We start from the raw sequence: 25,821 nt of genomic DNA on the forward strand, positions 1-25,821 counted from the left end.
TTTATTGAATTGACCTAGGATGTACGGATTAATCCACATTTGTGCTGAGCATATTAGCTTGTCTACTAAGAGACTTCAGAAAGGGGCTATTGCTATGAGGATGAAAATGTCAACTTTGTCAGGTTCTGACCCAAAGAGAATTTTTTTTAAAAGATTTTATTTATTTATTTGAGAGCGAGAGAATGAGAGACAGAGAGCATGAGAGGGAGGAGGGTCAGAGGGAGAAGCAGACCCCCCGCTGAGCAGGGAGCCCTATGTGGCTCTCCATCCTGGGACTCCAGGATCATGACCTGAGCCAAAGGCAGTCCCTTAACCAACTGAGCCACCCAGGCGCCCCCAAAGAGAATTTTGATCGTTATGTAAGAAGCACACCTGTGGTCCCAGGCCTTTGGAATAAAATTATAAAAAGCATGTGTGTATTTTTTTTTCCTGCCTTCAGGTCAGCCTACAAAACCCTGAATTTTCCCAGCTTCTCTTTGCTATGCTTTGCTAAAGGGGAGCTTTAACAGCGATTACTCACTTTGTTTCTCAGTCTGGATTCTCTCTCTCTTTTTTTAAAAGATTTTATTTATTTATTTGACAAAGAGAGACATAGTGAGAGAGGGAACACAAGCAGTGGGAGTAAGAGAAGGAGAAGCAGGTTTCCTGTGGAGCATGGAGCCTGATGTGGGCTCGATCCCAGGAGCCTGGGATCATGACCTGAGCCGAAGGCAGACGCTTAACGACTGAGCCACCCAGGCGCCCTGGATTCTCTCTTATTGTCTCTCTGTGCCTGTCATACATATGTATATTTATTTACCTCACTGTCCGTGAAGAAACTAAGAGTCACACTTGCTCAGCTGGGATAAAAAGTGTTGGGAGTGCGTAACGTAGTCGCTGAACTGCCAAGTGTTACTGTGCTATGACTTGATCTTCAACACCCAAGAAAAACTCCAGTGCTCTAAACAACTTAGCCGGCAACCAACACAGAAAATGGCAGAAGCACCGGCTACTTTACTCCACGGCTTATGATCTGGGTTTGTTTATTCATGCCTCGGACAGGAGTGGGACCTAGAGTTGGAGTTGAGCTGTTTTTCGGCGCTCGACTACACTTCCTCGGACGATTGCTTGGGCGCTCTTCCTACGATGTCTGAGGCGTTCGTGTATTCGGTGATCTTTTGCGCCGTCTTCTTGCTTGATGTCTCCTGAGCGGCGGCGGCGCCGGGTCGAAGGCTGACTTATCCGCGAGGGCCCTCGCTCAGGCTGCTTTCTCCCGCTGGTCGGTAGAGCGGACCCCTTGCTTCCTTCCTGCCTCTTCTTCCAGTCGGTGGCTGAGTCCCCCCGCTGGGCTGCAGACGGAGCTCCCGCCCGCTTTGCAGGTAGGCCCGGGAGGAGCCTGGGAGGCCCGGCCCGGCATCCTTCCGCCGGCGGGTTGAGAAGACCTTGGCGCCGGCGGGTGGGCGGGCGGGTCGGCCGCAGAGACACGGCCGGAGGTGGAGCTACCCGGCTGTGTTCGGGGGCGCGGTCGGAGAGGCGGCGGCGAACTGAGGGAGAGGCCGGAAGGAGGGAGAGATGCTGGGGCTGCTCTGCGCGGTTTGGTAGGAAGGGGATGTTGGGTCTAGGGCCGGTGTTGGCACCCCTAGTGTGGGGGGAAAATCGCTTTCCAGGAACGGATAGAGCTTTGCGCGCTTTGACCCCCCGGTTCTCTTCCCACCTCCCCACCCCCAAGGCTCCGGGTGTCATGACTCAATTGCGCTGGGCACCCCCTCTGAGTCCGGCCTTTGAAGGGACCTTCGAGTAGGTGGAGGCAAGTGGAACATGGGCCCCTTGCTACTCTGAGCGAAGTGTCATGTTCTTGCTTTTTTGGGGTAGGGAAACTGAGACTGAGTTCTGGTACTTGACTTTTCCCCATGTCCCCAAAAGATCTTTAAATGCACCTTAAGTCGTTTTTTTTTTTTGTCATTTACAAGTTCACTTTTTTTTTTCTATTTACTGTCACTTTATGCACACAGTGACTTGTCGTTTGTGATCTCTTCTACCTAGGAAATCAGATTCTGTCACTGGTACTTCATAAGTAAAGAGACCATGCTGGTTTTGCTTGTCAAAGTCTGTATCATTTTCGTGAGAATAGCAATAACAGTTCTGTTTCTTGATAGAAAATTTCGTTTGCTGTCCAGTTTGCTTTCTGGTTGATACTTATTTCTTCTCCTTCCCCTCAGCTTGTTCTCAGTGGAAATCTTCTAACTATGGTGTTAAATGGGTTAATGTCCAACGGAAGATGGTCAAGATTTTGAAATCAGTATTTGTCTTGAGAGTGCTTTCTAGGAAGAATCCAGAGGAAACCCAAGGAGTCATCTTCCGAACAGTTTTATTATATTTGATTAGTGGTTTAGTTATGCATATACTAAACAGGTTGTGTGTAAGAATCATTCAAATATTGAGATATTTAAATAGAAAGTTAAAATTCCAGCAACTCCATTGTGTTTTCCTTTTCTCTCTCAACTTGGAAACTTTGGGGACTAAGTGTTCTTATTAATTTTATTTTCATTGGATTCAGTGTCAGGATCCTAATTTGCGTAGATTGTTTGTTGAAAAAAAATATTCAGGCTAGAGGTCATTCTAGGTTGAATAAGTATTTCCATAGTCTGTAGAATCAGTAGGACAGTGGTTTTAAGAGAAAACAGACTAAATTTCTAGTTCTTAGATGGAAACTATACAAGTCTATGATTTTTTTTTTTAAGAATTCTCATGAGTTTTGGAAAGATTATTGTTCCTCAAATTTTTTTTTGAGGTCAGCCATATTTAAATGTAGGGCCCTTGATCATGAGTGATTTCCTAGTTATCAGGACCTCAGTACTTCCAGAAAGGGTTTAGTGAAGAGCCACCAGACTGTGGAGAATCTACATTGGGAAGTTAGGCTAAGAATGTGTGCTCTCTGAAGAGAAATTTATAACAGAGGAAAGAATTTAGAGAAGGATGTGACATTATCTCCTGGAGATTTATTCTGCATAGAATTTATAGTTAATATAGTATATCAGCGGCTCCTAATTAATGCTAAATAATAGTGGGAGTTTGCTATGAGTGTCACAAAAAAAGTTAGGAACATTTTGTTATGTTTCTGTAGGAGATAGTTAGCAGAGGTTTAAGTTGGATTGAAGAAGACAAGAAATTTGATTTTGGTGCTGGTGGTTGGGTTATAGGGATAGAGCTTCTTATCAGCTTCTGCCCTGCTTTGTGACAAATTTACTCCACTATTTACCTTTCTTGGTTAAATCTTGTCTGTTCTGTCAGTGTCAGATCAGGCTCTCTTCTGGCATTTTCTTTCAGAAACTTACGGGTTCAGAATGTGACTTAATTGTTCTCTCTTCTCTTTTAGTGAGAAAGTTCTTAGGGATTATTAAGATATGAACTTCTTTGAATATCTTCTAGAACTTATCCTGGAAGGAGTTTTGTTTGTCACTTGGAAAAGATTAGTTAGAAATGTCATTTGAAAGCAATTGGTTATTTTTACTAACTGTAATAACTTCTTTTTATACTGTATAATTTTCAAAATATTTTCAACACGTTAGGAATCTTATGAAACTTTTATGCTTTTATTTATTTATTTTTTAAAGTAAGCTCCACATCCAGTGAGGGGCTTGAACTCATGATCCCGAGATCAAGAATTGCATGTTCTACTGGCTGAGCTAGCCAGGTGCCCCAAAACTTTTTTTTTTTGATCATGCTCCTTTCTGCTCCTTATTAATACTGAATCCAAACATTTATGATCGTCAAGGGTCTTCATGAACGTTGACAGTTTTTGTTGACAGTTTATTTCACTATTCCCATTTATCCTGCCCTGAAAGGAATTGGAAAAAAAGAGTTTTGTTGTTAGCACACTGAGGTCTCTTTTTAATTTTTTAAACAATTTTTTTAAAGATTTTATTTATTTATTTGTCATAGAGAGCACAAGCAGGGGGAGAGGGAGAAGAGAGTAGGCAGAGAGAGAAGCAGGCTCTCCGTTGAGCAAGGAGCCTAATGCGGGACCTGATCCCAGGACTCTGGGATCATGACCTAAGCTGAAGGCAGATGCTTAACTGACTGAGCCACCCAGGTGTCCATTTTTTAATTTTTTAAAATTTATTTTTAAAGATTTATGTATGTATTTGAAAGAGAAGGAGTGTGCACGCTCATTGGGTGGGGGACAGAGGGAGAGGAAGAGAATCTCAAGCTGACTCCCCGCTGAGCCTGGAGCCCCACCACATGGGGCTTGAACTCACAACCCTGAGACCATGACCTGAGCCAAAACCAAGAGTCAGAAGCTCAAACCGACTTAGTCATCCAGGCGCCCCAGGTCTCTTTTTTTAAAGATGTGTCTCGGCCTTGATAGAGTTATTTTAGGATGGGATGCAGATCTTTTTGCCCAGTGGTTTGTTTTACCAAAAAACAAAACAAAGCAAAACAAAACAAAAACACAAAACCCTTAAGTTCCTTTAATCATAGTCATTCTTGGTTCTTTCTCCAATTGTTTCTCATAAACCCAGAGAGAACTTTCTGTTTCTTGTCATAATTTATTTTTGTACAGAAGTATATGGTACAACCTGTCCCGTGGTTTGGGGGTAATTTATATTTTATAATTTCAAACCCCTTTTGCCCCCGGTTAATTAGATCTATTTTTTTCCCTTTTTGCAAAGCTAAAATTAGTTACTGATAGATAAAAATTTTGTGATCAGTTATTGTCAGAATGTATTTATGTGCCCAGTAGTATGTGGCAGTCTGCCAAAATGATGTGGTAAGAAGAAGACAGATTAAGGAATCAGGAGACCTGGGTTTAAGTCCTGGGCTTATGAGCTTCCTTAGCTGAGAAATCCTGTACAAATTATTTAAGGAGGCGATAGGGAAGGTTACTGCCCTTTATTGGGCATGTTCTTTATATGTATTATCTCACTGAATACTCATAGCAGTCCTTTAAGGTGGATATTATTTTCCCAGTGGATACTGAACTCAGAGAGAGTAAATAATTTGACCAAGATCAGAGAGCAAGTATGTTAGCAGAGCTGGGATTTAAATCCAAGGCTTTGAATACTTTTATGAATCTGTATTTAAAGAATGGGAAAGAGAATACTTCTATAATACTTGCGTAGAGAAAAAGTACATGAAACTGCCTTAAAAAGATAAAGTGCTCTTCAGATGTTAACTGCTATCCTATCTTACAGCAACAATGTGTAGATGTCATCTAGGTTCTTGGACACCTTGCTTCTTTCTTTTTTTTAATTTTAATTTTTACTATTTTATTTATTTATCTATTTTTTACCTTGCTTCTTTCAAGGCAGCATTATGCCTGACAGTCATGGAGGAGAGAGGTGACAAACATTAAACCAGCATGGGAGGAGCTTACTAATATGTAGGTGGAAAGGAGTGAGTGCCTGCAAGCGCTAGTGAAAGACAAGTTTGAGGTGCTGCATGTTTTTGAGGTGAGACTGAAATATTTACCCCCTCTCTTCCAGTTAGTCTTGCCTGTGCATCTGTAGATCAGTAACTTTTCCATCTTGTTCTCTGTCTCTTCTTGGGGTTTATAATCTCTACTTCACCCGAACTTTTTCCTTTCTTCATTGGGTACTGTTCTTGTACTGTGTTGTTTCCTAAGGTGCAGTATATTCCTCACAGACTTTTTGGAACTATTTCTTGATTGTGACTCTTTTTCTTTTCTTTTTCTTGGTTTGTTTGTTTATCTGAGAGAGAGAGCACAAGCAGGATAAGTAGCATATGGAGAAGCAGGCTCCTCACTGAGCAGGGAGCCTGATGCGGGGCTTGATGCCAGGACCCTGGGATCATGACCTGGGCCGAAGGCTGACACTTAACCGACTGAGCCACGCAGGTGCCCCGTTTGTAACTCTTTTCCAACCCTTACCTTTTCAGACTTTTGTTCATCTAGCAAATATTTATTTAATGCTCATTAGATGCTGGGATACAAAGGTAGATGTGAGTGTACTTGCTCTTACCAAGTTTATTCCAGTGGGGAGCAGAGTTGACCAGGTACCTGATAAATATTGAAATTTAAGCTGTGCTCTGAAAGAAACAAATGGGGGCTGACAGATGAAGGAGTGAGGAGGGCACTGGGTTTTCTTGGGGATTAGAGTCTTCAGTTATGGCATCCTTAATCCCCTTAAAAAGTTGCAATCACAGCATATCATGATTCACTAAATTAAGGTTCTCTTGCTGCCATCACAGTGGAAGTCTTCACTTAAGATTGCTACATGTAATATTTGTTCTTGTATGATGACACTGGATTTGGCATAATAAAGGATGACTGTGACTTAGAAATGTCCGGCATGCTTGGCTAATAAGTTTAATTTTTTACTTCTAATGTGACCTGAATTTAATTGGTTCTCATTTATTAATTTTTTCCAAGCTAACTGTTCTTTGGAAGTTGAGCTCAATGAATTTAAACATTGAATACATGCCTTCAGGTTTGTTTGTAGCAGGGACTAAGCTGAAGTTCTTAGCCTTATATGAGGGGAAGGACTTAGAAGGATTGTCATGAAATTGAGAGAGGGAATATGTAGGCTACTGCTGAATATGTGTAAACAATAATACAATGTACAATACAATATATACAGTACAATAATACAATCTTGTTTGGTACCTTTCTTCCAAGATATTACAAGTATTTTGTAGTTTTTTTTTTTTTTTTTTTACTATTTCTTACTGGAATTGTATTTCTATCTGTAGAATTAACTGAGGCAAATTTCACATTTCATGATTTCATCATTTGTTTATTTCTGCTTCCCAGGATAGAACATATATTCATTCTCCCATGAACCAAAATTCCTTTGTTTTAGGTGTGTATGTTTATGATGTAATGAAACATTTGAAGTTTTGCTGAGTTGCTCAGGATTAATATGCCTGTTTGATTTGGGGAGAGAATAAGAGTAGTTCAGTCTAGGTGACCAGTGAAAACAGGGTAGAAAAACATGTCTTTCCAGACTCTTGCATAACAGCCTAGTGGTACTGATTCTTGGAGTCAGGCAGTCTGAGTCCAAATCCCAGGGCCACTATTTACTAGCTCTGCAACTTGGGCAAGTTACTTTACCTCTCTATGCCTTTCCTCATGTGTAGAATACCATACAGTTGTGAGAATTGAATGCGTTAATATATATAAAGCATTTAGAACAGCAGATAGCACTGTATATGACAGCTGTTATCATTTCCAATATTATTATTGTAGCATGATAAGGATTTTATGTTCCCCCAAACAAGAACAAATAATAGTGATGCTTAGATTGAAGTTTAGTGTCTTTTGAGAAAACTTGAATAGGAAATAGGAATTTAAAGCAGCATATTTTTCCCTCCTTTCTCTGTGTGCTTCAAATTAGAGGATGCATCTTTACTGGGAAAGAGAAACCTAGAAAGCAACAGTGTCTGAAAGAATTCCAAATAGAAAAGAAATGGCAAAATTTTGAGGATTCTGTAATACGTGTGGTAAAACAGGCCAGAGCTATTTTAGGAACAGAAGAGCATTTCTTTGCAAAACAGGTAGAAAATTTTTAGCATCTGAATTTTACCATCTATTTGAACTATGATTAGTGCTTGAAGTATTTGGAAGAAGTTGACTTAAGGCACGGAAAAGAATGATATTTAGGGAAAAGTCAAAGCTACCAAATCACCTTGTGTAAACTTCTGGAAGAGTGAACATATTTTACGTATAGTGGTGAAGACTGGGAATCCAATAGAATTAGCTTTTTTTATTACTCTTGTTCCTTTATGCCATTATAAATTGTCGGTGACTTCAGTCTTTGCCTTAACTGTTTTTGTTTTCCTCTCTGAAGTCTCTGTAATATTCCTGCTCTGTCATTTTAAAGACCTATATAATGATTATAGTGGAGTCTTGTTTTTTTCATTCATTCATTCATTCATTCATTTAGTAAATGTTTATTGAATGTCCACCACTGCAGTAAGTGTTGTGGATACCATAGTAAGAGCTGATCAGAACCAGTGCTTATTGAAATGCTTTGTGCCAGGTACTGTACCAAGTGCTTTGTATCATTGATTCTTTTTATTCTTACAACAGTTTTATGGTGTAGGTATTTTTTATTATTCCCATTTCATAGATGTGGAGATTGTGACACAGATAGGTTAAGCAGTTTGCCCAAGGTCTTCGAGCTAGTTAGTGGCAGCACCAGGATTGGAATCTAAGCAGTCTGGCTCCATAGTCTCTTGCTTTTAACCCTAAATTATACTGATTCTAAACTACTTTAAACAATTCTAAACTCTCTAAACTACTACCACTATACTAAGACTACGGTGATAAAAATGGACACTGTCTATGCCCTTATAGTCCAAAGGGGAGAGAGACCATAAACAAAAAATACACCAATAACTGTATAATTGCAAAGTGTATCAAGTCCTATGATGGAAAAGTGAAAAAGAGATTATAGTAGGGGAGCCTGAATTACATTGGAGCTTTGGGGATGGTTTCTCTGAAGAAGTGATATTTAAGCAGAGATTAGAAGGATGAAAGGGAAAGGCAAAGGGAATAGGATGTATGAAAGCCTTAAGGTGGAAAGGAACACAGCACATTTGAGAAGCTGGAAGAAGGTTGGGTGGCCGGAATACAGTGAGCGATGGGGGAGGAAGGAGAGGGGCATAGGATGAGGACAGACACGTAGGGAGGACGATATTAAGGATTTTGGATTTTTTTCTTAAGTATAACTGGAAGCCTTGGAAGAGTTTAAGTATGAGTGTTGTGACCTAATACATGATTTTTAAAAATTGCTCTGGTTACATTGTGGAAAATATTAGAAATTTGTGGAAAAAATTTTGGAAACTGGAAAATTTGGAAGAGAAGTGGGAGAAGTATGAGAGTTAAGATGTCTTACTGTGGTCCTGGCAAAAGGTGATCATGGTTTGGATTAGGCTCTAGGCAGTGGAGATGGAAGGATGTAGAAAGACTCAATAGACATTTATTTTATTATTATGTTTATTTTTTTTAAGATTCAATAGATAGTTTAGAATTAGGACAGGCAAGACTTAATGATGGATTGGAAATGTGGGAGGAGAGAAGAGTCTAGTATGATTCCCAAATTTCTGGCATGAATCTCTGGGTAGATGAAGTTGCCATTTCTGAGATGGAAACATTTGGAGAAGGAACAGATTTTGACTATAGAGTTGGGAAGTAGAATGAAGACCTTCAACTTTAGTCATGCTGAATGTGAGCTGTCTGTTGAAAATATACAAGTGGAGACATCAAGCAAGGAGCCTTTGAGTGCTGCTGGAAGGGCCCTGGCAGTAAATCTGGATGTTCTTGATAGGTGGTATTTACAGTCAAGAAAAATGGCCAAGATTACCTAGAGGGAATGTATGTATAGACTAACAGGAGAGTGTTCCTGACCAAGATCCAAGGAATTTAATAGGAAATCTCAGAAACTGAGAGAGGAACATGTTTCAAGGAGAAAGTGATTGCCTGTATTTTTTGGATTTAGCAACACAAAGATCATTGATGATCATAACAAGAACAGTGTTGGAGGAATATAGGGCCAGAAGACACACTGAAGTGAATTTAAAAAGTGGGAAGGGAGGAAGTAGATAGAGATGGTCTCTATATTTTGGTAATTAGCATGTCTGTCTCCCCATAAGAAGTAATACTTGAAGAAGTAATATGACGATAGGAATGGTGGCCTAGCCTTGGTATCTTGCCAGGAGGTTATATTAAAGGAGAAGGAGATTAAGGACTGAGGATAACTAAAATGGCAAGAGTAGAGATTCTCATGGTCTTCATATGTGGCCTTGGAATTTAAGGGTTTATGTCTTTTTTAACTTTGCTATCATTAGCTTCTCTGTTCTTAGCTCCCTACCTAATGCGTCTTTGTATTTTGGTACTACTGGCTTTTAAAGTTCATTCCTTACCTTTATTTTTTCTTGTTGCTTTTCTATGGCCATTGTTGCTATAGTTAATCAGCTGATATGCTTGGTTATTTATCTCGTTATTCATTCGCTTATTTATTGGCTCTTATTGGCATATAGAATACTGTATAACTGTGATTCTAGACTTTATTTTGATTTCTTTTTTGTTTCTCATTTACATATTCCTTGCTTAGAGTCTAATAGGCTATACTGAGATAATATTAAACATTTTTGCTACCAGTCTACCTGGAATTTTATATGATGACTTCCTGGGAAGGGCTAAACATTTTATGGATATTGTCCTCATTAGTTCTTCTAGCATTCTTTTTTTTTTTTAAAGATTTTATTTGTTTATTTATTTGACAGAGAGCGAGAGAGGGAACACAAGCAAGGGGGAGTGTGAGAGGGAGAAGCAGGCTTCCCACTGAGCAGGGAGCCTGATATGGGGCTCGATCCCAGGACCCTGGGATCATGATCTGAGCCGAAGGCAGACCCTCAATGGCTGAGCCACCCAAGCGCCCCTCTTCTGGCATTCCTTTTTTTTTTTTTTTTTTATTGAGGTAAAATTCACATAACAGAAAATTAACCATTTTATTTTTTAAATTTATTTTTATTATTTTTTTAAGGATTTTATTTATTTGAGAGAGAGAGAGAGAGTACACACACTCATGTGAGTGGGGGAAGGAAGGGCCGAGGAAGGGCGAGAGGCAGAGAATCTCAAGCAGACTCCCCAGGGGAGTGGGAGGACGTGGGGCTCAGTCTCACCACCCTGAGATCATGACCTGAACTGAAACCAAGAGTTAGATGCCTCACCGACTGAGCCAACCAGCGCCCCACCAAAATTAACCATTTTAAAGTGAACAATTCAGTGGTGTTTAGTACATTCACAGTGTTGTGAAACCACTACCTCCATAGTTCCAAAACATTTTGATTATTCCAGAGTAAAACCTGTTCCCAGTTTATGCAGTTTCTTTTCATTTCCCTCCTTCCACCAGCCCTGGAAACCAGCAATCTGGTTGATTGATCTATTCTGGCTCTCTCATATAAATGGAATCATAGGGGCGCCTGGGTGGCTCAGTGGTTAAGCATCTGCCTTCGGCTCAGGTCCTGATCCCAGGATCCTGGGATTGAGCCCTATATCGGGCTCCCTGCTCCGCGGGAAGCCTGCTTCTCCCTCTCCCACTCCCCATGCTTGTGTTCCCTCTCTCACTGTCTCTCTCCCTGACAAATAAATAAACAAAATCTTTAAAAAAAGAAATGGAATCATAACAGTACGTAACCTTTTGTGTATGTATATACCAATAATCTGTCCATTTATCCACTGATGAACATTTGGACTGTTTCAACCTTTTGGATATCATTAATAGAGCTACTGTAAACATGCATGTATGAGTACTTGTTTTCAGTCGTTTTGGGTATCTGCATAGGAGTGTAATTGCAGGGCTATCTGGTAATGTATTATTGTTGTGATTCTTCCCAGATCATAGGGATCAAGCCAACATCTGCAGCTTCCACAGAGTGTGTGATTTGAGAGTTGTTAGCCGGGCTTAGATTGGGATTGAGAATGTCTTTCCTTTATGTTTAACTTTTTGAGGAACTGAATTCTCCTAACATAACTGGTTTTATTATTTGCATTTTACTGATGGGGTAATTGAGGTACAGCATCTGCATGGTTTTAACTTCCTATCTTCAGAGCAAGTTGGTGATGGAACTGGGAATTTAAGACTCTTAATCATGTTCTTTGTCTAAGATGACCCATTTAAAGCCATGTTGCATTTACATGAAGCTTTTTAAAATGGGCTTCCTATATTTTATAATCTCTTGAAGGGATATTGTTCAGGTGGTATTAAGCAGATGTTCTTTTTCCATAGAAGACAAGAGGGAATGTGTTTTAATTGCTGCGGAAGGGATATAGATTACAAATTAGAAAGAATTTCCTGACAAGATACTGGAATATTACCAAGGAAGGTTGTGAAATATCTTCTTCAAAGACTTAGTAACTATCTTTCTAGGATGATTTAGGTGTGGACTTGTTAAGGAATTAGGGAGGTGAGAAAGATGACTTGCTGTGGTCCCTGGTAACCCCAGGACATAGTTGTTTGATGGTTATTCAAAACAGTATCTCTGGCATTGTAATGAGTATATTTTCATTTTCTTTATGAAGAAATAATCAATAGAGAGTAGGTAAATTGCTCAAGGTCTTCTGGTAAAATGGAAGATTAGCATTCTGAATCTTTTTGGCTCCTGGATTGAATGCTCAAGGATGTGTTTTTTATTGTAAACAAGTCTTTTCAGGGCAGTGTGATGTATTATTGTTGTGATTCTTCCTAAACCATAGGGATCAAAGCCAACATCTGCAGCTTCCATAGAGTGTGTGATTTGAGAGTTGTTGGCTGGGTTTAGATTAGGACTGAGAATCTTTTCCTGTAAAAATTGGTTTGGTCTCCTGTTATTCATGTAGCAATGGGAACACATTATCAATAACAGACTAAGGTAATAGATTCTTAATGACTCTTTAGGAAGGACCAGGTTAAAATTCCTTAGGTGAAGGTGCACATGACATACGTATATTTTTGTTTTGTAGTATTTGGAGAAAAAGAAGCCCAGAAGATGGGCAAATGAACATTAGATTCTGTTGTAGAACATATAAACATAAAAATACTCATTAAATGCAGTATTAAGTTGCCAGTTTAAATGCTCAGCTCAGGAAATGCCAAAGTTAAGGTACTGAGAATGTTAACACATTCACCAGACACTTAGAGTTTACATTAAAGTATCTCATAAGGGATCTCTTGTCTATTATCAAAATCATGGTTTGAGGTGCATGGGTCATTGACTGACTGGGAAGCTAACCTGGGAGGGGGTATTACCTTGCTAGGTAGGTTTAATGGATTTATTATGTTCATTTTAGTTGAGCTATGGGAGCATTTACTTGTTCACGTCTCTGCTACCAAAAATATCGAATATATTTATTGAGATTTCTTGAATTGGCAACAACTTTTACCTCTGCAGCATAAAAGAGAGGGGAGCCAACTTTTGAATACTTACCATGTACTGGGAATTTTGTATTTGTTTCTCCTTGTAATATTCATAACAAACCTATAAAGTGAGTGGTGATATCTCTATTGTAAAGGACAGGAAAAAGTGAAACTTTTTCTTTCCAAAGGTTGTACACATGGTAAATGGCAAAGCTGAGATGGAGAAGTTAGAGTCTTCTGTTTTAAATTAGTGTTTTTCTTTTTTTTTATACTATCATTTCTTTTTTAAATTTAATTATTTTTTTTAAAGTAGGCTTGGGGTGCCTGGGTGGCTCTGTCAGTTGAGCATCTGACACTTGGTTTTGGCTCAGGTCATGATATAGCAGCCATGATGGGGCTCCATGCTTAGCTAGGGAGTCTACTTGAAGATTCTCTCCTCTGCCTCTCCCCCTGCTTGCACATGCACACCTGCCCCCCCTCGAATAAATACATCTTTAATAAAAAAAAAATAATAAAGTAGGCTCCTTGCCCAACATGGAACTTGTACTCACAACCCCGAGACCCAGAGTCCCATGTTCTACTGACTGAGCCAGCCAGGTGCCCCAAGTTAATGTTTTTCAAACTGTGTTCTTTGGAGGTGCCTAAGGGGTGGCTGTGAGAGTTGGGAAGAGCTTTGGTTCTCCCACTCTGCTTAAACCAGAGCAGCTCAACTTTGATCTCTTATATTTTAGTGTTTTCACAAAAGATTGCATTTGGAAAAAGGGTATCTGTTTCTTAAAGAAAAGAAAGAAAACCTGGAAGACCACTGAAGAATCATGAAAGAAAATAGGGGCGCCTGGGTGGCTCAGTCGTTAAGCCTCTACCTTCGGCTCAGGTCATGATCCCAGGGTCCTGGGATCGAGCCCCGCATCGGGCTCCCTGCTTCACGGGAAACTTGCTTCTCCCTCTCCCACTCCCCCTGCTTGTGTTCTTTCTCTTGCTGTGTCTCTCTCTGTCAAATAAATAAATAAAATCTTAAAAAAAAAATTAGTGAAAATAACCTGAAGATTGAAAAGATGGCTAAATTTTAACTGCCAGCCAGGAAATTATATCAAAATTTGAAGTGATTTGTTGTCCCAGCCACACGTGCAGTGTAGTTATTCTGTCCTTGGGGGGGAGTGTAGGATAGTGGGAAAAGAGCCTGCACTCTAGAGTTGGAATTCTGGCTCAGCCCCTGGGGTAGCCATGGGGTTTGGGGATACTTACATAAACCTGGTGCACACAAAGATACAGTGGGGTGATAACACCTGTCTTTCAAGGGTGGTTCTAAGGATCAGAAATAACATGCAAGGTGCCTGGCTCATAGTGGATACCCCTAAAATACTAGTTGTTGGTAAGATGATGATGATGATGTTGATGGCTTTTTTTTTATAGAGTGTATTAACATTTCACCCCCAAATGCCTGAAGAGCTTCTTCCATATCAAAGATAGGCTGTCCTTTACCTCTGTATGTACCACATCATGGTGTTTAGCATGTTAGTTTTTTTTTTTTTTTTATTTGACAGAGACACAGCGAGAGAGGGAACACAAGCAGGGGGAGTGGGAGAGGGAGAAGCCAGCTTCCTGCGGAGCAGGGAGACCGATGTGGGGCTCAATCCAGGACCCTGGGATCATGACCTGAGCCGAAGGCAGACACTTAACGACTGAGCCACCCGGGCGCCCCAGCATGTTAGTTTTTGATAGTCTTTAAACTGTTTATTCATGTCTGCATCTATTGACAAAAAGAGAAGAACCAGGGGCACCTGGGTGACTCAATCAATAAAGCGTCTGCTTTCCCCTCAGGTTGTGACCCTGGGGTCCTTGGATTGAGCCCTGCGTGGTCGTCGTCCGGCTCCCTGCTCAGTGGGGAGTCTGCTTCTCCCTCTCCCTCTACCCCTCACCCTGCTCATGCTCGAGCTCATGAGCTCTCTCTCTCTCAGATAAATAAATCTTAAAAGAAAAAAAAAGAAGAGAAAATCTTTACTTCATTAAGTTCATTTTTAAAAATGAAGCAGTGGTGGAAAGGAATCCCATACAATGAATTGAGAAACCTGGGCTTTTGTCTCAGAGCTACTCTTAGTAAGTCTTGTAACAATGGACAGGTGAATTTAACTTTCTAAGATGTTATGTTCAAAACGACGTCTGAGTCACTTTTAACTCTGTACATCCATGATTTGACCAAAAAGATTAAAGATACTTTATTTTCATTGTCAAAATTAATTAATTTTTTTTTTTTAAGTAGGCTCATGCCCAGCTTAGAGCCCAGTGCAGGGCTTGAACTCATGACTCCGAGATCAAGACCTGAGCTGAGATCAAGAGTCAGACACTTAACTGTCTGAGCTGCTCAGGCACCCCTCATTGCCAAATTTTTTAAAAATTACAGCATTATTTTTGGAGAAGGAGCTTTATTGCTGGCATGAGCTGGCAAGCTTTTGTTCATACTTGTTGAGTGTGCTCAGGGCAGTGTTTTGTATAGAAGGACATTGTGTATCAGGGAAGAATTGAAACTAAGAACAGTTGTAAGGAAGCTAATGTGAGAGATTATCATTTGCTTTTGGATGGATAGCTGGATTCTTCAAACCCATAGCACTTTGTACTTCCTTGTGGGTAGTTCTTGCCACATTTCAGTATGGGGGCTATATAGTTACAGTGTACTGTGGTTGTAGACTCCGCACTAGACTGAAAGCTCTTTGAGGTTGGAGACCTATTCTGGTTTTTGTTTTGTTTTATTTAACCTCTCTGTCCCTGTCACCTACAGTAGGGCTGGGCATATTGTATAGTTTCCCCAAAGTATGCTAAATGGAAAAAAAAGTTGGATCAGAGTCAGCAGACATATGTGGAAAATGGCATCTGCCTAAATACATGTGTTGAATTTATTGACTCTCTTCTGTTGGCATGTGATAATATAGAAAAACCTGTTAAAGTGGGAAGAGCAGTAGTGTTACAGCTTTGAACACCAACTTTATCATGTACTCACTGATCATGGGCAAGCTATTTCATATTGAGCCAGGTTTTTGTCTATAAAAGGGGAGAGGGATAGAAGGGGGCTTTAGAGATAGATTATGTAAAATATTAGCACTCAATAATAGTGGTAGTAGTTATTACAAAAATGGATGTTTTAAAAAAATTACCAACAATACATTTTGCTTCTCCTTGAAGGAGGAATATGTTTTCAGGAAGTTTGCTGTGTCTTGAGTATGTGGGAGAATTATCCCCTCTAGCAATTTTCTGCTGAAAAGAAATCTTTTAGCATTTCTTCCTCTCTGGGCCTACAGGATAGTTCCATGGAGGAGGCATAGAGGGGGTTGGGATCCTAGAACAGCTGCTGAAGACCTTGCATTTGTGCAGTCTCTCCTATATTGTACTCTCTTGTTCATTCTCACTAAATGCGCTGACTCAGCTACTAGACATTAGCATGGTAAACATTTGTCAGATTTGTTCCAGTCAGAAAATATTCCGTACCTGCCATTCTGCTTGGTGCTTAAAGATTTTTTTTAAACGCTCTACGATACAGTGATAATAGGTGAAGTAGAAAGGTTGCAGGGTAGTATGTAGTTTACATAATCCAATTTTGATACAGAAAAAAAGAACTGCCAGATGTTTATATAAGCAGTGAGTTTGCATTGATATCTCAGGAGGGTAGGAATGGGAGGGATTGGGAGGGAAAGTGTGACCAGACTATTGTTTTACTTGTTACAAGGAGTGTTACCTTTTTTAAAAAAAAAATTATTTATTTATTATTATTTTTAGATTTTATTATTGACACAGAGAGAGAGCGAGCACCAGCGGGGGAAGGGGCAGAGGGAGAGGGAGAAGCAAACTCCCTGCCAAGCAGGGAGCCCGATGTGGGACTCAATCCTAGGACCCTGGGATCATGACCTGAGCTGAAGGCAGATGCTTAACCAACTGAGCCACCCAGGTGCCCCCTGCCTTTTTTAAACTTTTTATTTTGACATAACTGTAAATACACAGGCAGTTGTAAGAAATAATAGTGAGTGTGTGAGAGAGAGATCATGTATACCCTTTACCCAGCTTCCCCCAATGGTAAAATGTTAGAAAACCATAATACACTATCACAACCAGGATATTGCAATTGATACAGTCAAGATACTGAACATTTCCATCACTACAAGGATCTCAGCTGATGCCCTTTTATAGCCATGCCCATCCCCCAAATCACATGTGGTGCACTTAACTCATTTACCTTGATTTCTGGTGCTTTGCTCTAGAATCAAAGCAATAATAATAACACTATAGTTTTCCTTGTCTCTTTCATCTGATGATCTTCTCTCACTATTATTTCTTACAACTGCATGTAGATCTACAATTATCTCAAAATAAAATGTTTAATTTAAAATTATAAATATTGGGCGCCTGGGTGGATCAGTCGTTAAGCGTCTGCCTTCGGCTCAGGTCATGATCCCAGGGTCCTGGGTTCGAGCCCCACATCGGGCTCCCTGCTCAGCGGGAACCCTGCTTCTCCCTCTCCCACTCCCCCTGCTTGTGTTCCTGCTCTTGCTGTCTCTCTCTCTCTCTGTCAAATAAATAAATAAATAAAATCTTTAAAAAAATAAAATAAAATAAAATTATAAATATTAATTAACACAACCCTCTAGGAGGCAAGTAATGGTTAGCTCTGGTGAGGTCAGCCCCTTTTATGGATAGGTAGGTTGAGGCACGGATGTCCTGGAATTTGCCTAAGGGTATAGCATGAGTGAGTCACTGTGTTCTGACTCAGATTCACTTGAATTTATTCATTCTCTCTCTCTTCTGAATCAACCGTTTATAATTATGACCTTCTAGGTGTGAGGACACGAAAAAAAGGAATTTTTTCTGTATCTGAGGTTTAATGCCTATTCTATAGAAGCAGTGTGTATTGTGGCTAGAGCATGGACTTTGGCAACTGATTCGATTTTTGAATCTTTCCTCCACATAGGCAAATCATTTAACCTCTCCAAGCCTCAGTTTTGGGACTTGTGAAATGTGGATAATGATAGTACCTATCTTCAGAGAGTTCTTGTGAGAAATAAATGAGATAATATATGGAAAAGTGGGCAGCACTGCCAGGTGTGTAGCAAATGTTCAATGAATGTTACATAAAAGTATTGCTTTAAATATGTTATTTTTTTTAAAGATATTATTTAATTATTTATTTGACAGAGAGGCAGAGAGCACAGGTAGGCAGAGGGAAAGGGAGAAGCAGGCTTTCCGCTGAGCAGGGAGCCCGATGTGGGGCTCGATCCCAGGATCCTAGGATCATGACCTGAGCCGAAGGCAGTCGCTTAACCGACTGAGCCACCCAGGCGCCCCTAAATATATGTTATTTTTGCCACTTGTGTTTATCAGCTGGCAATAATTCAATAAATATTGGGATTTTTCTGCCACGTACTTACAAGGTTTTAAGATCACTATTTACTTTTGGGACGTCTGCCTTCGGCTCAGGTCGTGATCCCAGGATCCTGGGATCAAGCCCAGCGTCGGGCTCCCTGCTTAGTGGGGAGTCGGCTTCTTCCCCTCTCTCTGTCCTTTCCCCCCCACTTGTGCACTCATTCTCTCTCTCAAATAAATAAATAAAATCTTTTTAAAAAAAGATCACTGTTTACTCTTGAGGTAAGGATGCTTTCAAATTTAGTCATATATAATTACTTAAAAATAGGAAGTAATGGGCGCCTGGGTGGCTCAGTTGGTTAAGCGACTGCCTTCGGCTCAGGTCATGATCCTGGAGTCCCGGGATCGAGTCCCACATTGGGCTCCCTGCTCAGCGGGGGGTCTGCTTCTCCCTCTGACCCTCTTTCCTCTCATGCTCTCTGTCTCTCATTCTCTCTCTCAAATAAATAAATAAAATCTTTAAAAAAAATAGGAAGTAATGTTGGGTTATATTTATTGTATTAATTTATATGAAAATATTTTAAGATTTCTCCTGACTTATTCATATTTTCTCAGGTTCATTCATAGAAAAATGGAAAGTGATTCACAGCTATTGATTTCCTCCCTTTAATCTGACCCCCCAAAAACATTAATTTCCATATTTTCTTCCTAGCATGAAAGTATCCTGATTTTTTTTTTAAGATTTATTAATTTATTAGAGAGAGAGAAGGAGTGCAGGGGTGGGGGATGGACAGAGGGAGAGGGAGAGAGAATCCTCAAGCAGGCTCCTTGCTGAGCGTGGGGCTTGATCCCAGGACCCTGAGATCATGACCTGAGCTGAAATCAGGAGCCGGCTGCCCAGCTGATGGATCCACCCAGGTACCCTGAAAGTATCCTCAATTTTTAGTTACATAATCACAGAAGCTTCTTGAGGGCAGGAATGTTCTTGTTCAGTAGAGTATCCTCAGTGCTTAGAATAGTGCTGAGTACATGGTAGATGTTCAATAAATGTTTCTTGGCTGTCGTTACTTTTGTATCCTTCTCCTCCCCTTAAGTGTTTTTATTGGGAAAGTTGGGGAAATGGAATCCAGGTTCTAGTCAAAGCTTAAAATGGCTAGGTTCTTAAATCCAGTGACTTATTTTGATTGGCTGAGAAATATGATTGGCAAGATGGATGAGCAGCCAGACCTTTTAGCATAAGAGCTCTACATTTAATAATTTGACTTCTTCTTTTCCTGAAGCCTTGAGGGAAATTTTTTCTTTCCCTATTCTAGTCAGCCAAGAACCTGACCTGGGCTGACTCTAACATTGGAGAACACTGAACACAGTATCTGCTGAGCCAGGGACTGGGAGTCAAGCCCGTTCCGATGCTATCTGAAGGAAAAGCCCGAATTCAAATCCTGCTTTGGCTACCGACTCATTTTGCAAACCTAGATGCATTTCTTAACCTCTTCCAGGTTTTATTTTTCTTAACTAATCTCATCTCAATAATCTCCGTACTCTCGTCTGTCCGGGGGCTTGTGAGGATTCTTGGGGTGATGTTCTCACAGCATCTTCCACTACTGTTGCTGTGGCTCCAGAGGTTTCCAGGAATGCTGGGGGGCAGTGTGTTACTCCTGGGAGGAGAGTCACAGTCATCTTTTTCCCAAAGACTGCAGAAAACAAAGATGCCACCCTTCATGATTTGAAATCGGCTCTACTTCAAACTCCTAATGTTGGTGGATGAAAGGTATGTTTTTGCCAAAGTCATGCGGCCTGTTTGCCTGAGGCAGCAGGGGTCAGTTCCACAGTTCTGGGGTTAAGCTGTTTTTGCCTCTGTGAAATTTCTTCCATCAAAAGCTACTTTTTTTTCCTTTGCTTACTAATGGAAGATCTCTTGCCATTTTTGTGCATTTAAGGGTAACCTTCCTGGCTTCTTGATTCTGTTGATAGCTTGGGCCTCAAAAATTGAGCTTCACTTTCGTCTTGGTTCCATGGTTTCCTCTTTGCTCTTCCTTATGTTTCCAGGGGTTCTCGTATTCTCAGTGCACATCTTCCCCAGAATAGTTTGCAGATAAAACTTCATTTCTTTTTTTGTTATCCTTCTGAGGTAAGTGGCAATAAGAAAGATTGTCAGTCTCAAATTTGGGACTTAACGGCTTTCTGTTTCCAGTTTTGTTTTGTTTTGTTTAAAGATTTTATTTATTTATTTGACAGAGAGATCGCGAGAGCAGGAACACAAGCAGGGGTGGTGGGAGAGGGAGAAGCAGGCTTCTTGTGGAGCAGGGAGCCCGACGCAGGGCTCGATCCCAGGACCCCAGGATCATGACCTGAGCCGAAGGCAGACGCTTAACAACTGAGCCACCCAGGCGCCCTCTGTTTCCAGTTTTGATCACACTTTGTGTTCAAGTACAAACTCTGCTGTGTTTCAGACATTAGGTTACATCGTTGTGAGTTACTTTCGGAAGCCCTAGTAAGCAAACTCTGTAGCAGAAAATCTAGTGTTTTTTCCTCCTCTTTGTTGTAATAACAGTAATTAGAATTTAGTTTTGTGTCTTTGAAGTATTTTGTAAAGCTGTTAGCCTATTTGTGATATACAAATAGAGGTATGCCTTATTCTGAGTTATATGAAAAACATTGGGGGTGATGGTGGATATGAGAACAAAAAAGAGGTCATATTGCTTGCTCTTGATAAACTTGGGGTGACCACTTTTGTACCAGGTACTCGCTTCATTATTACCTCTTAGCCTGACATTCTAGATGGAGACAATTGTATTTTGGAATATTTGTAATTCTGAACATAAATGTTGTGCATATCTGCAGTAGGAATGCATGTTCTAATTATTAGCATTTTATTTCTGGGCTTTTGGCTTTTTATAAAGGGTCTGTGTATAATTTTGATTGTATTGGTTTTGATTCTCTCAAATTATTTGCTTCCAGTTTGTCAGGTGATTAGAGGTACTCTCTGATTCTGCTTCATGGCTCCTCTGATTTCCTTTGCACTCTCTCAGAACTGTGAGTGCCAAGCTTCTTTGTGCGAACTCCCATTGGTTGTGTACTATCCTTATTGTTGGTTCTTAACTTGGCTTTTACTTCCAAAAGTAGTAACTCTGCCTTGAATTTTTTGTAACTCATTTCTTCTCATATACTCCAAGGACATTATTCCTTTAAGGTACAAAAAGGGTGTGATTACTTTCAGTTTGTACATGGAGAAAAATGAAATTCAGCACCAGTGTGATTTGTAAAAGATTATATAACAACTCAGTGGTACAAATCAGTCATTGAAGCTTCTTACCTCTTCGTCTTATCTTTACCCATTAAATCACATCACTTTTATATCTGGCACTTTGAAGCCTCAAAGATGAAACATCTCATATTCCCTTCCCTGCTCTCAGACTATCCACTGCCTCTGTACTTTGTTCTAAGTATGCTGTCTTTCAAATATGAAGCTGCCAGGCCTGGAACTGACACATCATCCCTTCAGCCACATTCTGTGTTCAGAGTAAGTCACCAGGTCAGCCTGTATTCATGGGGTGAGAAATATGTTATCTCTCAATGGGTGGGGCAGTATGGGAGTAGGGTAGGACAGAAATGATGGCAACTGTCTTCGGAGAGAATCTAGCACAGGATGGTAAACTAAGTTAGTGATAGAGCCTCTGGGAACTAACTCTGGCAGTGCAGGGAGGTCAAGAGCACTTGCGCCTGCCTCGTGGGTGACAAAGGGTTGGCATGAGACTACGCGTAAGAGTCCCCTTCTTTTCTGAGATGTGTTTATGTTGTAGTCCATGTTTGACAAAAGAGTATGCACAGGTTTGACAGAGTATGCATAGTCACATCTGCTGATTAATTTTTTCAAGATCTGTGTTCTCTCCTAGCAGCCAGACAGAAGTCAGTGTACTGTGGCATCTATCTCTATTTCCTATTGAGAAGTAATTTTTCTTATTTGATGGAGTTGGTAGTTGCTTGGGTAAATACATAGTAGCTGAATGTCATGATAAAGTCTCATATGATACTTTATCAAATTCAGAGTTACTTCTGGTCAAAGGGTTTATAGTCACCTTTTTCTCTCAAAAACTGTATATTGCTGTAAAGGAAGGAGTGAGAATTTTTTTCATTTTTCCTTAATGTCATTCATTCATTTCTTTGAGGAAAGGAACATTACAAATATAAGACAAGCAGATTTCCAGTTGATATTGTTAAGACAGTGAAACATTTATTGAGGGCCTAATACATGTGAGGGTAGTAAATGACATAGAAGAGAGACTGAATAGGAGGTTGTATCTCAGGCACGATGGAGTTTTCTGTAGTAATTAAGTATCCAGATTCTGGAGCCAAACTGCCTGGGTTTGAATCCTGAATGCACTACTGACTGACTTGTTCCCTGGGGACCTCATGAACCCTGATAGAGGGGCCATGAGGACTGTAAATTAGTTACTTTATGTAGAGTGCTATGAACAGTGTCTGGGACATGAAAAGCACTATGAAAGTGTTAGGAATTATTTTAACCATTTCTTGTGGCTTTATTTTATTTTTTTAAAGATGTCAATACTCAGATCTTTTATGTGAAATGGTTTGGAAACTGCTGCAGTGGATAATTCCATTTTGCCTAGAAGAATGTATTAAATTTAATTTATCTGATTGTTTACAGGACTTCATGGCCTAAATTTTTTTATTTTTCTTACTGCTATTTTAATTTTAATTCTTCATTACAGAATGAAATTATTCTGGTACAAGCATTAGAATTCTAGAATAGTGAGTACTTTTCATTTGGTAAATCTTTTAATCCTCACGGCAGCCCTATCATATACATACCATTAGTGGTCACATTTTATAGATGAGGAAACTGAAGTGTAGGGAGGTTAGGTAACTCTTCTAAGAAGCCCTCTTTTACCAAGAAAATGACAGAGCTGGGATTCATTCAGCCAGTCTGATTTCAGGGCCCATATACCACTATACTGTGTCATCTCTTATCTAGAAATTATGGATAAAAAAAATATTTCTCTACCTAGATTTACCACAGTTATCACTTTGGCATATTCTAGGATATCTTTTAGAAGTCCATACACAGGACATACACAATTCAGGTAATAGTTGATGTTTTCCTGCTTCCAGGTGTGTTTGCCTTCAGAATGTGTTCCCTGGGTCTACCTGTTCTAGATTTGTGTTGCTTTGCCCCAAATTCTTTGCCTGCCTCTAAGCTCAGTCTCATCTAGCAGTCTGGCAAGAACTGTATGGTCAGGTCTGGTTGCTCACTGTGGAGCTCACATTATGGACTTGGATCCTATGCAGTGTCATTTGAAGTGTTCTAAAATGTTTTGTAAAAAGTCCTATTAATGAAAACAAAGCTGCCAATTGTAGAAAACTGTGTGTATTTCCACCCACATGGAGTTTCTAAAGAGTACTGGGCTACTTTTAGACCTCTAATTAAAGGCTTGACATTTTGTCGCTAATTTTCCAGTTGTTGGGAGAGCTTTACTTATGCAAGTAATCCTAGATTTAGTATTTAAAGAACTTTTTTTTTCAAGAGTTAACCTTGGGGGGCGCCTGGGTGGCTCAGTCGTTAAGTGTCTGCCTTCAGCTCGGGTCATGGTCCCGGGGTCCTGGGATTGAGCCCCGCATCAGGCTCCCTGCTCAGCAGGAAGCCTGCTTCTCTCACTCCCCCTGCTTGTGTTCCCGCTCTTGCTGTGTCTCTCTGTCAAACAAATAAATAAAATCTTAAAAAAAAAAAAAAAAAAATATATATATATATATATATATATATATAAATAAAGAGTTAACCTTGGGGGGGGGTGCCTGGATGGCTCAGTCGTTGGGCATCTGCCTTCCGCTTGGGTCATGATCCCGGGGTCCTGGGATCGGGCCCCGCGTCAGGCTCCCTGCTCAGCGGGGAGTCTGTTTTCTCCCTCTCCCACTCCCCCTGCTTGTGTTCCCTCTCTCGCTGTGTCTGTCAGATAAGTGGATAAAATCTTAAAAAAAAAAAAAAAAAGAATTAACCTTGGGATGAATCTTCTGTGTTATGGAATATATGCTGGTATTACATAATTGATCTGACTCTTAGACTTCCTACATGGTTAGTGCAGTGGAGAGAGATGCAGTTACTCAAAGAAATGAGGTGATTGTACTCCATTTTAACAGTCCCTTACAGATCTAATAGTTTTCTGATTCACACCCCTGGAATGCTATTGGAAGGGAGGATTTAGGATCTGAATTATTAGCCAGGTTGCAGATACAATTCTGAGTTGTTCTGTGTGTGTGTGTGTGTGTGTGTGTGTGTGTGTTTTAAGGTTTTATTTATTTGTCAGAGAGAGAAAGAAAACAAGCAGGAAGAGTGGCAGGCAGAGGGAGAAGCAGGCTCCTCACCGAGCAAGGAGCCTGATGTAGGACTCAGTCCCAGGACCCTGGGATCATGACCTGTGCTGAAGGCAGATGCCTAATCGACTGAGCTACCCAGGCGTCCCTGTTGGTTCTACTTTTTAATTCACTTTACTTATGGAGAGATAGCTCAGATCTCATTTTATTATTATTATTATTATTTAGAGAAGGAGAGAGAGAGAGAGAAAGGGAGGGAGAGAGAGTAGAGAAAGAGAGAATCTTAAGCAGGCTCCACAGCCAGCGCAGAGCCCGATGCTGGGCTCGATCTCACAACCCATGAGATCATGACCTGAGCTGAAATCAAGAGTCGGATACTTAATTGACTGAACCACCCAGGTGCCCCTCATTTAATTATTTTTGCCGCAGAGATAGACTTTATTTTCCTGAGTACTTTTTACTTTGTTGATGGTAATAGCCTTTGAAATGTTTCTTAGAAAAATCTGCTACTCTTGGGAATTGTTAGCATCGTGTATCTCTGGGGTTTTAGTTGGCTGTATTGTTTGGTGAAGGAGACCATGGTGAACCCCAAAGAGGATTCAGTACTAATGACAACAGTAACAGCAACGATGTTGACACTCTACCACTCTTTTCCTATTGGAGCTTCACAGCAACCTGATAAGTAGATATTGCCATTCCTGTTTTACAGAGAAGGAAACTAAGTCTCAAAGAGGTTAAGTAACTTTCCTGAAGTCCCCTAGGGAGAAGGTGGAGTAAAAAGTTCCTGGCATTAGATGATCAAATTGCTAGGAGAACCTGTAAATCCGACTTTTAGTTCCCACTGGGTTGTGGCATACTTTCTAGGTGATTTTTATTATTAGTTGTTAAATACAATTATGTCCTAGGATTAAGAAGAGAAAGTCTTTAAAAGGTGGTTTATCTTCCCATCTTTTCAGAGTGATCAGTCATGTTATGGGGGGTGGGGCATGTGGAAAGTGTTATTTGTTTTATGTACACATCTCAGTTGTGTCCTTCCGGTTCTCCTTGCATAAGGCCCTTGGTGACCAAGAATTGATTCTGGGGACTGTGTAATGGCATCACAAAGACTATTCTTGGCACCCTTTGTCTCAGTCTGCTTTAAGGGACAGATTGGGAAACTTGTTTCTTCCTCCTTTTTAAAAAGAGGAATGAAAAACACACTTGACTGGCACTTCCTCCTCAGCAACAGGCCTGTCTGACTTCAGTCTGATTTAGCTCCTTTTGTTCCTTATAGAGAACAAAGTAAAATCTCTTCTCAGGTAGCTGTGAG

General features: G+C 40.3%; 1 protein-coding gene across 7 annotated transcripts in view; it reads left to right on the forward strand.

The window, feature by feature from the left end:
- The first annotated feature begins 1,141 nt into the window (after positions 1–1,141).
- The window catches only part of AMBRA1 (autophagy and beclin 1 regulator 1), a 171,660-nt gene continuing 146,980 nt past the window's right edge, over positions 1,142–25,821 (forward strand). For 3 of the 7 annotated variants that reach the window (XM_028111356.2, XM_088017908.1, XM_088017909.1), the window contains exon 1: positions 1,146–1,358. The gene's annotated coding sequence lies outside the window, so the exon portion shown is untranslated. Of the gene's footprint in view, positions 1,359–5,287; positions 5,433–25,821 lie in introns of all 7 variants that reach the window. The other 4 variants (XM_028111350.2, XR_015766670.1, XM_028111349.2 and 1 more) reach the window with 4 other exon arrangements.

This window comes from Eumetopias jubatus, unplaced genomic scaffold (assembly GCF_037043125.1).
Source record: "Eumetopias jubatus isolate StellerSeaLion01/CBP00866 unplaced genomic scaffold, mEumJub1_p1.0 scaffold_13, whole genome shotgun sequence".
Taxonomy (NCBI): Eukaryota; Metazoa; Chordata; class Mammalia; order Carnivora; family Otariidae; genus Eumetopias; species Eumetopias jubatus.